Source organism: Cynocephalus volans, chromosome 3 (genome assembly GCF_027409185.1).
Source record: "Cynocephalus volans isolate mCynVol1 chromosome 3, mCynVol1.pri, whole genome shotgun sequence".
Classification (NCBI taxonomy): Eukaryota; Metazoa; Chordata; class Mammalia; order Dermoptera; family Cynocephalidae; genus Cynocephalus; species Cynocephalus volans.
This window is the reverse complement of record NC_084462.1, coordinates 96,988,610-97,001,081: the sequence shown is the minus strand read 5'-3', so window position 1 is coordinate 97,001,081 and position 12,472 is coordinate 96,988,610.

Sequence of the window (12,472 nt, the reverse complement as noted above, 5' to 3'; positions counted from 1 at the left end):
TCTTATCCTGTGGCAGGCACTGTTGTAGGGGTTGGGGATACAGCAGGATACAAGACAAGCTAAGTTCCTGGTTTCCTGGAACTTGGGTTAAAGGGGCAGGTAGGAAGTAAACAATCACCAAGCAAACAAGTGGTGTAGCTTCAGATAAGAATGAATGCTGTGAAGACTGCTAAGCAGGGTGATACAGGTGAGAGTGACAAGGGCACTATTCTAGGCTGGGGTCACGGGAGTTCTCTCTGAAGAGAACTTTTTGAGCTGAAAGCTAAAGGGGCCAGCTATCTAAGGATCTGGGGACACAATGTTTCAGACAGAGGGAACAGCTAGTGCAAAGGCCCCAGAAGGGAAACAAGTTGTCCTGTGTTAGCAAAGCTGGGAGATGAGGATGGAGGTGGAGAAGGCATGTGGAATGAGGAGTGAAGGACTATGGAGAGGTAGCTAGCCAGTGGCCAAATCATGTAGGGTCTGTGGCCATGGTAAATTCAAATTTCGTTCCAGATATAAACAGAAGATTGTTAAGAAAGCTTTAAACAGGACAGTGACAATGTGATTTACACTTTTAAAACATCCCCAGTCTGTGGTGTGGAGAATGCATTGTAAAGAAACAAGGCAGGAAATGGGGAGCCCAGTTAGGGAATTGTATTAGCTTCCCATTGCTGCTGTAACAAATCACCACTGATAGAGTTTGGATGTTATTGTCCCCCCAAAACTCATGTGGAAATCTGATCCCCAATGTGGCAGTGTTGGGAGTTGTTTTGAGTCATGGGGACAGATCCCTCATGAATGGATTAATGCTCTTCCTGCTGGTTGGGGGTTGTACTGCTAAAGCAATAGCTATAGCAATAGCTATGCTAATTGTATGGCTAGGCAATTGTCAGACTCCTGCCACCGCAGCCAATTGTATTGCAATTCATAACTAAAGCCAAAATGTTTCATTATTTTTGTTATACTAAGTTTTCAAATAGTATTTCTAGGGCTAGGGGTTAGAGCCCATAGACCCTTCAAACCTGTTATTTTTACAGCCTTCCTGATACATATTATTAAACTACCCTTCAAAATGGTAGCACCAGTTTTTTAATGAATTTAAAGATAAATTTTATAAATTACTTGTTCCTATCTTTTAGTGCAACTTGTAGGGTTACAGCAATAGTATTGCTAGGGCTAGGGGTTAGGGCCCACAGACCCTTCAGACTCATTGTACAGACTGGGTGACTGACCCCTCACATGCCAGACTGGATCACCAGACCCTTCACATGCCTGGCTGTGTCCCCAGACCCCTCACACGCCTGACTGAGTCACAAGCCCCCTCACACGCAGGTCCACGAGCTAGGTAATTGGGAAAGATCCCAGGAGCCGTTGGCAGATTACACGAGCTCAGTCCTCAGCTTCTTCAACAGCAGCAGCTTACAGATCCAGCAGCAGCGGCGGCAGTGGCCTCTCAGAGGGTCCCAGGGGCCCTTGCAGCAACAGCCTCCAGCAGCAGTAACGCCTCTCCATTGTTCCCGCTGGGGGCATCCCAGCGGGGAGGGAGGTGGGCACTGTGGATCAGAGCCACTCGTCCTTTATACTTTAGTCCATATCCCAGGACATCTGGGTGCACTTGCATATTTACATCAAATGCTTGGCAAGATTCTGAACATCTGAGGGGCCCTGACCATTTTCCTTCACTTTCCCTACAATCTACCCCTTCAGGGTCCCTCACTGTACAATCTATGCTTTCAGAATCTTGCCAGGCATTTGATGTAAATATGCATGTGCACCCAGGTGTCCTGGGTTATGGACTTAAGTATTAAGGATGAGTGGCTCTGATCCACAGGCCTCCCCCCCCGCCACCGGCCCTGGGGATGCTGCTGCTGCTGCTGGAGGCTATTGCTGCCAGTGCCCCCAGGATGCCTCGAGAGGCCACTGCCACTGCTGCTTCTGCTGCTGTAAGCTGTTGCTGCTTCTGCTGCTGTAAGCTGTTGCTGCTACTGCTGAGGACTGAGCTCGTGTCATCTGCCAGTGGCTCCCGGGATCTTTCCCAATTACCTAGCGTGGACCTACGTGTGAGGGAGTCTATGAACCAGCCTAGCATGTGAGGGGTCTATGATCCAGTCAGGTGTGTGAGGGGTCTGGTAACCCAGTCTGTACAATGGATTTGAAGGGTCTGAGCCTTAGCCCTGATAGCCCTGACAATACAAATGGAAACTTAGTACAACTAAAATAATGAAACTTTTTAGCTTTAATTATGAACCCTTAGCAAATACAATTGCCCTAGCCATACAGTTAGTGTAGCCATTGCTGTAACCTAACCCTACAGGGGTAATGAGTTCTCACTCTATTAATTCCCAGGAGAGCAGGTTGTTTAAAAGACCTTGACACCTCCCCTCTCTCTCGCTTCCTCTAGCCATGTGATCTGTTTGTACCCGTCAGCTGCCTGCCATTTTCCACCATGACTAGAAGCAGCCAAAGGCCCACACCAGAAACAGTTGTCCCAGAATCATGAGCCAAATAAACCTCCGTTCTTTATAAATTACTTGCTCTCGGATGTACTGTTATAGCAACACAAAAATGGGCTAATACAACCACAAACTTAGTAGCATAAAACATGAATTTATTCTCTTATAGGCCTGGAGGCCAGAAGTCTAAAGTCAATATGTCTGTATGCCTGCATTCCATCTGGAAGCTTTTGGGAAGAATTTGTTGCCTTACCCTTTTAGAAGCTGCCTGCATTCCTTGGCTTGTGGCCCCTCCCTCAAATCACTACGACCTCTTGCTTCCATTGTCACATTTGGTTACATTGGGCCCACCTGGACAATCAAGGGTAATCTCTCCATCTTAAAATCCTTAATTTAATCACATCTGCAAAATCCTTTAAACATGTAAGGTCGCATATTCACAAGTTCCAGGTATTAACACAGACATCTTTTGGGGGCCATCCACCTTACCACAGAGGTTATTGCAGAAGTCCAGGTGCTAACATATTTGTAATCAGATTATGGTATACTCTGCACATAGAGCCAACATGATTCATGTGGGATTGGATATAAACCTTAAAAGGGAAAGAGAAATTGGGGATGACTCATGGATTTTTTATTTTAGCACCTGGGTGGATGGTGATGCTATTTACTAAATAGGAAAGGCTTGGGAAGTAAACAGTTTTGTAGAAAGATAAAATGTTTTAGTTAGAGTGCAGCCTTATAACAACAAGGTCATGGGTTCAGATGCCCCAAACCAGCCAGCCACAAAAGAAAAAAAAGATAAAATGTTTTGATTTGGCCATGTAATATTTGAGATGCTTATTACAAAGATAAATAAATAAAACAAAAGATATTTTTAAAAAATTAAAAATTAAAAGAAAAATGAGATGCTTATTACATGTCCAAGTGGAACTATCAAGTGAGCAACTGAATGTACAGTTTTGGAGGTCAACAGAGAAGTAAAAGCTATAAAAAATTGGGTGTTATTTTCATATGCCTTGGGACTAGCACAGACTAGAACAGTCTGATGAAAACCCCTCCTATTGGACTGCCAACACAAGACCACTCTGTGATGGCCACCACTATGAATAACATCAAAAGAGCACGGGGCCTTGATATCACTAGCTCAGAGTCCTGGTTGGGAACACCAGACTGGCCAACTCCAGATCGTGTGCTTGGGCTCAAGTGCTGAGAGTGAGTGAGAGAGTAACCCTCTGACCATTTTATTTTCTTTGCCTCTCACCAAGAACACAATGAGGGATTACAAATAGGTTCAGATCCTGGGCAATCAAAAGCCAATGTAGATCAGTACTATGGTTTGAATATTTGTCCCCTCCCAAACTCACGTTGAAACTTTATTGCCATTGTAACAGTATTAAGAGGTGGGGCCTTCAAGAAGTGATTACGTCGTGAACCTTCATGAATTGATTAATGTTGTTATCATTGGAGTGGGTTAGTTATAAAGTCAGTTTGGTTCCTCGTGCCTCCTTTTTTCACATACACTCACTTGCCCTTTTTCCTTTCCATGGTGGGATGATACAGCATTGAAGGCCCTCACCAGACTTAGGCCCATTGACCTTGGATTTCCCAGTCTCCATAACTGTGAGCTAAATAAACCTCTATTCTTTATAAATTACCCAGTCTGTGTTATTCAGTTATAGCAACAGAAAACCAACTAAGACAGACAGCTACACAAGATCATTTGCCTAGGGTGAGAAGTAGGCAACAGGTACTGGATATTTGGAAGAAAATGTAAAAGCATCAGAGAGTGAGCATATTCGAGATGTGTTGTCAGATTGCCAACGAATGTGAGGGCCAGCTTGATATTTGTGGTCCCGAATTTATGTGGAACCAGTGACAGTGTTTGTGTGCTCTAAGTGTTGGTCTAGATGATGACCATTGTGCTCTGATCTTCTATCATTCATTAAACATTGAGCGATATTCTTTGGAGCCATGGGGTAGGTGGTGGGGGCACCAGGGTGGAGGTAATGGTCATCCCTTTGAGGAGCACAGAGCTTGGAGGCCATGATTCATCTGGAGACTGGTCAGGATTAGCCCTCAGTGTGTACACATCTCACTGCTTTCCGTGGGCTCATTCACACCTCACTTCCACTCAAGAATCAACAGTCATGTTGGCCACCCTGGGTGAACTCTCAAGGCCACCCTACAACAGAATAAACTACTCTAATAACAGAAATACCCACGTCTGACAGTTTTAGCATACACTTGAGCCAGCACAATTCAACTACTGACAGAGTGCTCTTTGGGCTCTATTTTTCTGTGGGAAATGATCAAGAGCAACTGTTCTGAAGTCGGGGAGTCTGGGTTCAGATTCCTACCTGTGCTACTTATTAGTTATGTGGCCTCAGGCAACCTCTCAAGGCCTAAGTCTCTTCATCAACAAAATGACAATAATCATGCTTATTTTATTGATATTATCAAGATTTTATAAAATACTATATATAAGACCCTTAGGCTTGCTCTAATATGGTAGATATGAATATTGAAATTTAAATTAATTTAAATCAAAATTTTAAATGTTCAATTCCTCAGTCACACTAGCCACATTTCAAGAATTCAATAGCTACGTGTTACTTGGACAGAGCAGACGTGGAGTATTTCCATCATTGCAGATTTTATTGGACTGCACTAGCATCGATAGCACTGGGCCTGGTACATAATAAATTCTCAATGAACAGCATCAAACAGTGTCATTATTTATAGACCACATACCTTCCGTCATCTGGACATCAACATCCGGATTTCTGCCATTACTCAAATACCACCTGTACTGTTCGTTAGTATTTTTCTTTAAGTTGACTCATTTTATACCTAAATAAATGTATTTAATATCATTACCGTAAATGGAAAACCAGTATCATTTTCCATAAATACAAGAAATAATAAAAATAAGTACTATGAAATAAAATAATGTTGCTAAATTAAAATTTTTTAGATTAAAAAATTTTAAAAAATGAATAAAAGCAATAATGAAACTAATTGATTTATAAGAATATATCTGGATGATCCAAAGGCAATGAGTTATCTCAATTGATTGTTCACAGTCAGTTACAAATTGAACTCCTTGTTCTACCCTTTCCACCCTTCTCACTACTACACTTGACTAGTCTTAAAAAAAAAAGAATATATCTGAAAATAAATTCCCCAGTGAAAAAAATCGTACTGTTTATGATTAGTCGGAAATAAAGGTAGCTCTTAATTACAATGGAAAAGCTAAGAAAAAAAAGAGAGAGGTCGTTCAGGGTACGATGAAATTGAGACTTTATATCAATAAGACATGGTTAAATTTTGATGTTGTTCAGCACCCAAAACCCTAACTTGCAATTATGTGCAGTTAGGGTAATATATCATTAATCAAATTGTAATTTAAATGTATAATAGCAGTTAATGTCTTTTGGCCCTTGGAGCAGAGTAGTATGTACGAGTATGTGCAGGAGGGAGCTGAGTCCCGCTCCCTCTCCTTCACCTTAGGAGAACTGTGAAATGAAAATGGTTTCCAAATTCCCTCCCACGTCAGGAGGCCTTAGGCAATGGCCTACGCAGCACTAAGAGCAAAACGGAGCCCTTTAGCACAAAACACTGGCATATGCTTATACCTTGCTCACCTCCCATGTGCAGGGTTACTATAGAAAGACTGGGCAGAGCAATATACCCCATGCCCATCAGCAGCTTAGGCAACCTAAGGGGCCTGGATGAATATTCCTGCTTGTACCACCTAAGATCATCTCAAAAGTGAGAGGGTCACAAGTGTCCTTTCCTCAGACACAGCACAATTCAATTTATTAGGTTTTCATGAAAGCTGGGTTTGAATTAGGGTTAAGAATTAGCTTAGGGTTTGAATCAGCATCAATGGTCTCAGTAAGGTTAGGGTTGATTAATTTACAGCTGCAGTCCCTCTAATGCAGTTACTCGTTGCAGTGCCTGGAGAGTGTGATGGTTAAAAACACAGTTGCTAGTTCCCAGCTACCCGAGTTTGAATCCCAGTTCTACCTCTCCTTGTCTTAAGTGACTAGAAGCAAATTACAGGACCCTTGTTAAAAGATACCTTTCAAAAAAAAAATAAATAAAAGGTGAAATCATGACTCTCATGCACAATTAAAGATTTGTTTAATTTATTAATAAGGAACCAGGTAGATGTTACAACGTATTCAAAGGAAAATCCAAAGAACAAACACATTTATAGATCAGAATTCTGAAATGAATTTGCAAATGGATGCAAATTGAAATTTCTAGAGGAAGGGGCCAGAGTTGTTCCTCCACTGAACACAATCATTTATACGTCCATAGACAAGAATCAGCTGCATTGCCATGGGTCCTCTACAACCTGTGCAGTTGCAAAATAACTCAAAGGCAATGAAAGGCTAGAATCAGTTAACCAGAAGGGTGTGTTCTAAATAATGTATACTTCTCCATTAGAAACATCCACTAATTTTTGTTTTGTTTTGTTTTTGTTGCTGTTGCTGTTGCCTTTTGTTGGTTTCCACTAATCTTTTTTGCTTATTCCAAATTTGCTTAAATCCCCCTATGCCTCAATTTCCTCATCTGTAAAATGGGGATGTCATCAAAGTGTCTACCTCACTGTCATGGGGAGGAGTAAATGAGCTAAGGCATGCATTATTACACCCCAGGCACTTAGATTGGGTTTGGCTCTTCCTGTTTCCTACTTGTCAAGATGGTTCATTCTACAGAAGCAGATCACAAAAACAAGCATGGATTAGTGTCCATCTTGCCAAACACTGTGATCCTTACAGGAGCTGTCCTCTGGGCTAGTCTGACTGTGTTGAGTTTCATTCTGAGGGGAACTACACCTTGGGTTCTGAGCTGCCTCACTGTAGCCCCAGTATGCTGACTTTAGGGTCAGCTCCAGACGAAGGAAGCAGAGTATCATTGAAACACATCAGGGTATGGCACTGGGTGGATTTAGGTTCAGGGTGACAGGAGTGAGGGCCTAAAGCTTAGAGGCCCCCTGAGTCAGTGAGAGGTGGTTAGGTCTGGTGCAGGCATCCTAGAGAAGGGCAGAAGGTTGCCAGAGGAAAATGAGAGTGTGTCCTGGAAACCTGGGTGACCAGAGAAAGAGTAACCATCCTGAAACCATGCCAACACACTCCCTGGACTGAATCCACTCAAGCACTCCCAGCTACCGATTCCTTTATTCTTTTCTGCAGTTGGTCAACACATGCTCATTGTGTCTATGCAGGAGATTCAGGGCTTCAGGGACTCCTGCCCCACCCTCACCACAGGATGAAGTCCTGGATTCAAATCCCAGCCCAGTGCCCTAGAGACAGCATGAGAGCCCTGGACAGGGAGTCTGAGGGCCTGAGTCTGCCCTGGTCCCTCACTTTGTGTGGGACCTTGGGTAAGGTACTTCTTGCACCTTATCCTCCATCTGGTACCCCAAAGGGTTGCTTTGGGTTTCAAGGAAATAATCCATTTTAAGGGCTCACAGTAAGCACTCAGTTGATGAGTTGTTGGGCTTTTTCACCATTATGTTAAGGCCTTAGACTGGATCGCTAAAGTCACTTCCACTTCCAAAATTCTGAGAACTACTTCTCTTCCCCCAGCCCCTCCTGGGGCCCTAGGCAAGTTTCCAAAGCCCATGAGTTCAGTGATTGGCACTGGCCTTCCCCTTGCTCGTGGCGAGATGGAGGACGTAGGCAACGCCCGTCCCAGGCGGGAGTGCCCCCGGGGACCCTGCCTGCAGTGCTCCTCGGGGCCGGCAGGGGACGCCCTGAGCTCACTGGACAAGCGTGGCCGCGGCAGCCTCGATGCTCTAGGATCTTTCCTCATCGTTTACCCTAAAACCACCCTAAGAATATCGAAGATTGTGATCATTATTTCTCAAAATCACAGAGCTTTCTGTGTCACAGGGAGATTAACATTCATTTGTTCATCGAACAGGGACTAAAGGAGCACCCACTCCTGGCAGGGCACCCACTCAAGCACCACTTCTAGGTGCAGGAAGCCGACTGACTGTGGTGTTAGAGGAGGGACTGTTTTTTCTCAGACAATAGCTTGCTTATATTTATTGAGAAGTAATGAAGTGCTAGGCTCATTAATAGGTGCTTTACATATATTCTCTCTTGAGTCCTCGTAATAGTCCTGTGAACTTTGTGTTGTTTTATGTCCATTTTCCAGCTAGAGACACTGAGGCACCAAGTGGTGAAACGACTTGTCTCAGGTCACACAACTAGTATGAGGTGGAGGTGGGATTTGAACCTGTGACTTTAGAGCCAGCCACTGCCCAACACTGTCTCTGTGCCGGGAAGAAATGAAAATGAGTGCAGCCAGAGGGCAGCCCAGGCTGGAGACTGGGCCTTTCGGTAACAAAGAGGTGGTGGGAAGGGCGCAGGAGGTGGTTAGAAGGGAGGCAAGGCAAAAAAAGAGGCCAGCTCTAAGCAGAGTAGAAAAATCTGGGATTCCACTCTCCACCCCTCATCTTTCCTCCCTCCCTCTCGGTATGGATCCCGGTCCTAAGCCCCTGTCCTTCCTCTCACACCCCAGGCAAAATCCTGCTTCCTGGGTCTTACATCCTTGGATTCTAGGCCCAGCTCAGCACTTTCTGGCTGTGTTTCTGAAGGACAGTCACTTTAGTCTCTATGAGCCTCCATTTCCTCGGATGTGAAATGGGAATGTCTTCCTCACACAGTTGTGGTGAGTTAAATGAGATAACATACATAAAAATGCATTATAATGAGAAAGCATGCCAGAAAAGCCAGGTTTCATTGTTCTTTCCCCCTCCTACTCAAGCAGAACCCTGAGAACAAACATTCAGTCCTCCAAAACCCCCTCCTCTCCACCCCCAGCAAAACGCCAGTCTCTCACTAACCTCAGCTTGCTGCAGAGGCAATCCATCTTGTAGCTAAATCATACTAACACGACATGATCGGGACAAATAGTTAGAGATGGCACACACGCTCCATTTTTGGAGGGAATTTAGGCAATGTTAAACAAAGAAAAGACTCTAATGGTGGGATTTCAGGTGCTAGGGCTTTGGGGAGATGCAAAGGAAATCCCATAGCCCTGAAGAATAAACCCTATGGACAGCCCCTAGTCCTGCATGCCTGGAAGGCCAGCCTTGTAGGTGGTGGCACTCATGAAAGGTGTGTGAGCTTTAACAGGTTCTGCCACTTCCATGTGCAAGTTCCTTCTTTTCCTGGTCTTTCCTGAGGCCGGCAATGGCAGGCATGATTACTGCTCAAGCAGTGCCAGCCAGGCTAGAGGTCTGGGGCAAGAGGAGCCTTGTTCTCCTCCTGCCTTCTTCCTCCCCCCTTTCATGGGTTTAGTCGGTGAGAGGAGGGGGCCCCTTTACTTGGGATGATTAGGGGTCCCAAATTTTAAATTCCCTGCCAGGAAGTCAAGGACAGGAAATTGTATAGCCAGAGTTTCTGCACAAATTACCCAGGTATCCTAACTCCCAAAAGCAACAGATGCTGTTCATCTCTTGGCCTCTGTGTCGTCATTCATCCTTGACTGTCCAGGGAGGCCCACTCCATCTCTCTGACAGACCAACAGATGCAGATTTATATAGGGAAACCTAGACAGACACAATGAACAGACTCCCTGTCACATCAGAGCCAAGTCCTGGTAATAACATCAGTGAATCATTGACTTCAGTGAGTCCTAATATTAAGCTGGAAGAGGCCTCCAAAATCTTTCTAGTCCAACCCTTTACCTTAAAGTTATTCACAAGTAAGAAAACTGAGTGAGGCCCAGAGAGGGAAAGTGACTTGACCAAGGTCACAAAACTTGGTAATGGCAAATTAGAGGCTAGAAGCCCTGAGCCCCAGACCCATGTACTTTCCACTACCCTTCACAACCCTCTGAATGCCCACACCAGCTGGAACAGAGAGCAGGAGGGAGGGCATAGGCCCCTTGTGATTAGCCATGGGCAGCTCAGGCTGTCTCTTAGCAGGTGGACTCAGGTATGTCAGCCTCTGCCCTCCTTTGGGAAGGAAAGAGCCTGGGGCCATCCCCACACCCCAGGCACCAGATCATGGATTAGAGGCTGTATGAGGCAGCTTCCTGCTTGGCCCACATCCAAGGCCATTTCACAATGGGGGGAAGAGTGCTGGGCTAGAAATCCCAGGTTACTGCTCACTCCTCCCCCACTCCAGCCCCTCTCCAACCCCCTAGGGAGAATTAGCCAGGGCCTGCCTGAGTTTTGGTGTGAGGAGAGCTGCAAGAAGGAAAACAGAGGCTGGACAGCCCCCACTGGGAGTGGTCTATGAGTTGTGCCCCTGGAGTTGGATGTGGAGGCAGCCTTGAATGTGTCTGCCACTCTCTCCTTCCCTTGCTGCCCACCTGCAAACGTTCACACTGGGGAAATCCTTTCTAGGACAGGAGGTGGTCAATTCCCGTCACCCATAACACTCTTGTTGTTAGTCAGACAGGAACCTGGAAGCAGCCAAACCCACAAGCTTGAGAGGGGCAAGGCCTTGATCAAGCTTCCTGTACTGAGGCAACATGAATACCAGGCAGAAAATTCTGGGGAGGGGAACCCAAGTCACTCTTGTCTTTCTCCTCCCAACATGCCACAGTGAACTGTGGGGTGAACTGCAGCTCGGCTGACTGAAATTCATGCAGGAACCAAGAGAAACACTGGGACATTCTGTGAGGATTTATTGTGCTCTTACAGTAGGGCCAGCTCTGAGCTCAGTTCTGTAAGGATCTTGTTTGTTGTAGGAGGCAGTGGTCAGGGACCCATATTCTCTTGTCTTTAAGTCTTGAAGAGGAGATAAAACAAACCTAGGTGAAATGTCAAGCCACAGGACAAGGCGACGTGAGGTTAGGGCCCACATTCTCATGCTGGATGGTCCTGTGAGGTCACTGTGGACAAAGCTTCAGCGAAGAGTAGGGAGCGAGGGAGGCCAGAGAATGGGGAGAATTTGGCCCTACAGAGAGGATGGGAAAGGTCTTCCAGACAGGGAAAGGAAGACGAGACAGAAATGAACACGCACCTTCAGGGACAGAACCCTGACTGCACAGGGTGGGGAGAGCCATGAGACTGGAGATGTGCCTGGCCGCAAGTCACATCTCATTCTGAGCTCTTGCCCCTTGAACATGGTTTTCCTGCATATCCATGGGAAGTCGCTGGCCTACTGAGGTACAGAACCATGTGAAGAGCTAGGCAGAGGTGTGGAGGAGCCAGGGAGCTGAGCCCCTCCTTGAGGAGCCCGCTAACAACAGGAAGCAGCTGCAGCAGGCTCTGGGGCTGTACTGGTGTCTGTCACTCTCCTCCTACCCTGCTACACCCCTGCAGCACACTGTTCTTCAAGAAGCTCTGGGGACAGAGAGCCCACGCCTGCTCCCAGGTCGGTTTGGAGGAGCCTCTGTCAGCCCAACCTTGGAGCCCAGCAGAGCTTCAATGGGCTCAGCACCTTCTTCACCCGCTGCCTCCTCCCTCCCACCCCCAGATCTGCTGCTATTTACCGGAGCAATAAAACACAAAGCAAGAGCTTGGGGGCGAAACAGGAACAGACTCTTCATAAATACCTCATTCTGGGACTTCCAATGATGTCTAAAAATAGGACCTAAATTCCAGGTCCCAAACTCTGAATCCAGTGGAGATGCTAAGTGGTGTGGCTTTTCAAAAAGAGCGCTGTACAGAACGTGGAAGCACTAACTGGCTCTGTGACCTCAGACAAGTCACTGCCCCTTGCCAGACTTCAGTTTCTTCCTCTGTAACGTGGGAAGTTGGACTTGATGAGCTCTAGGGTCCCTTCAAATTTAAAATGTGAGACTCCGGTGCTCTGAGGTAACTTTAGGGTTGCTTTAGTGATTCTCCAGGGTTAGTGTAGCTGGGAGAGAAATTAGGATGAGAATCCAATTGAGGCTTAGATAAAATGGAATTGGATTCAATTTAGAACGTGGGATGGGACGGGGTTTTGTTTCCTCTAGATCCTCATGCTAAAGCAATTTGGGTCTGTCAGACGACGAATATCCCAAGAAGAGCTAATTTTATAGAGGAAGATTCCCTGCTGGAGAGCAGAGAGTGG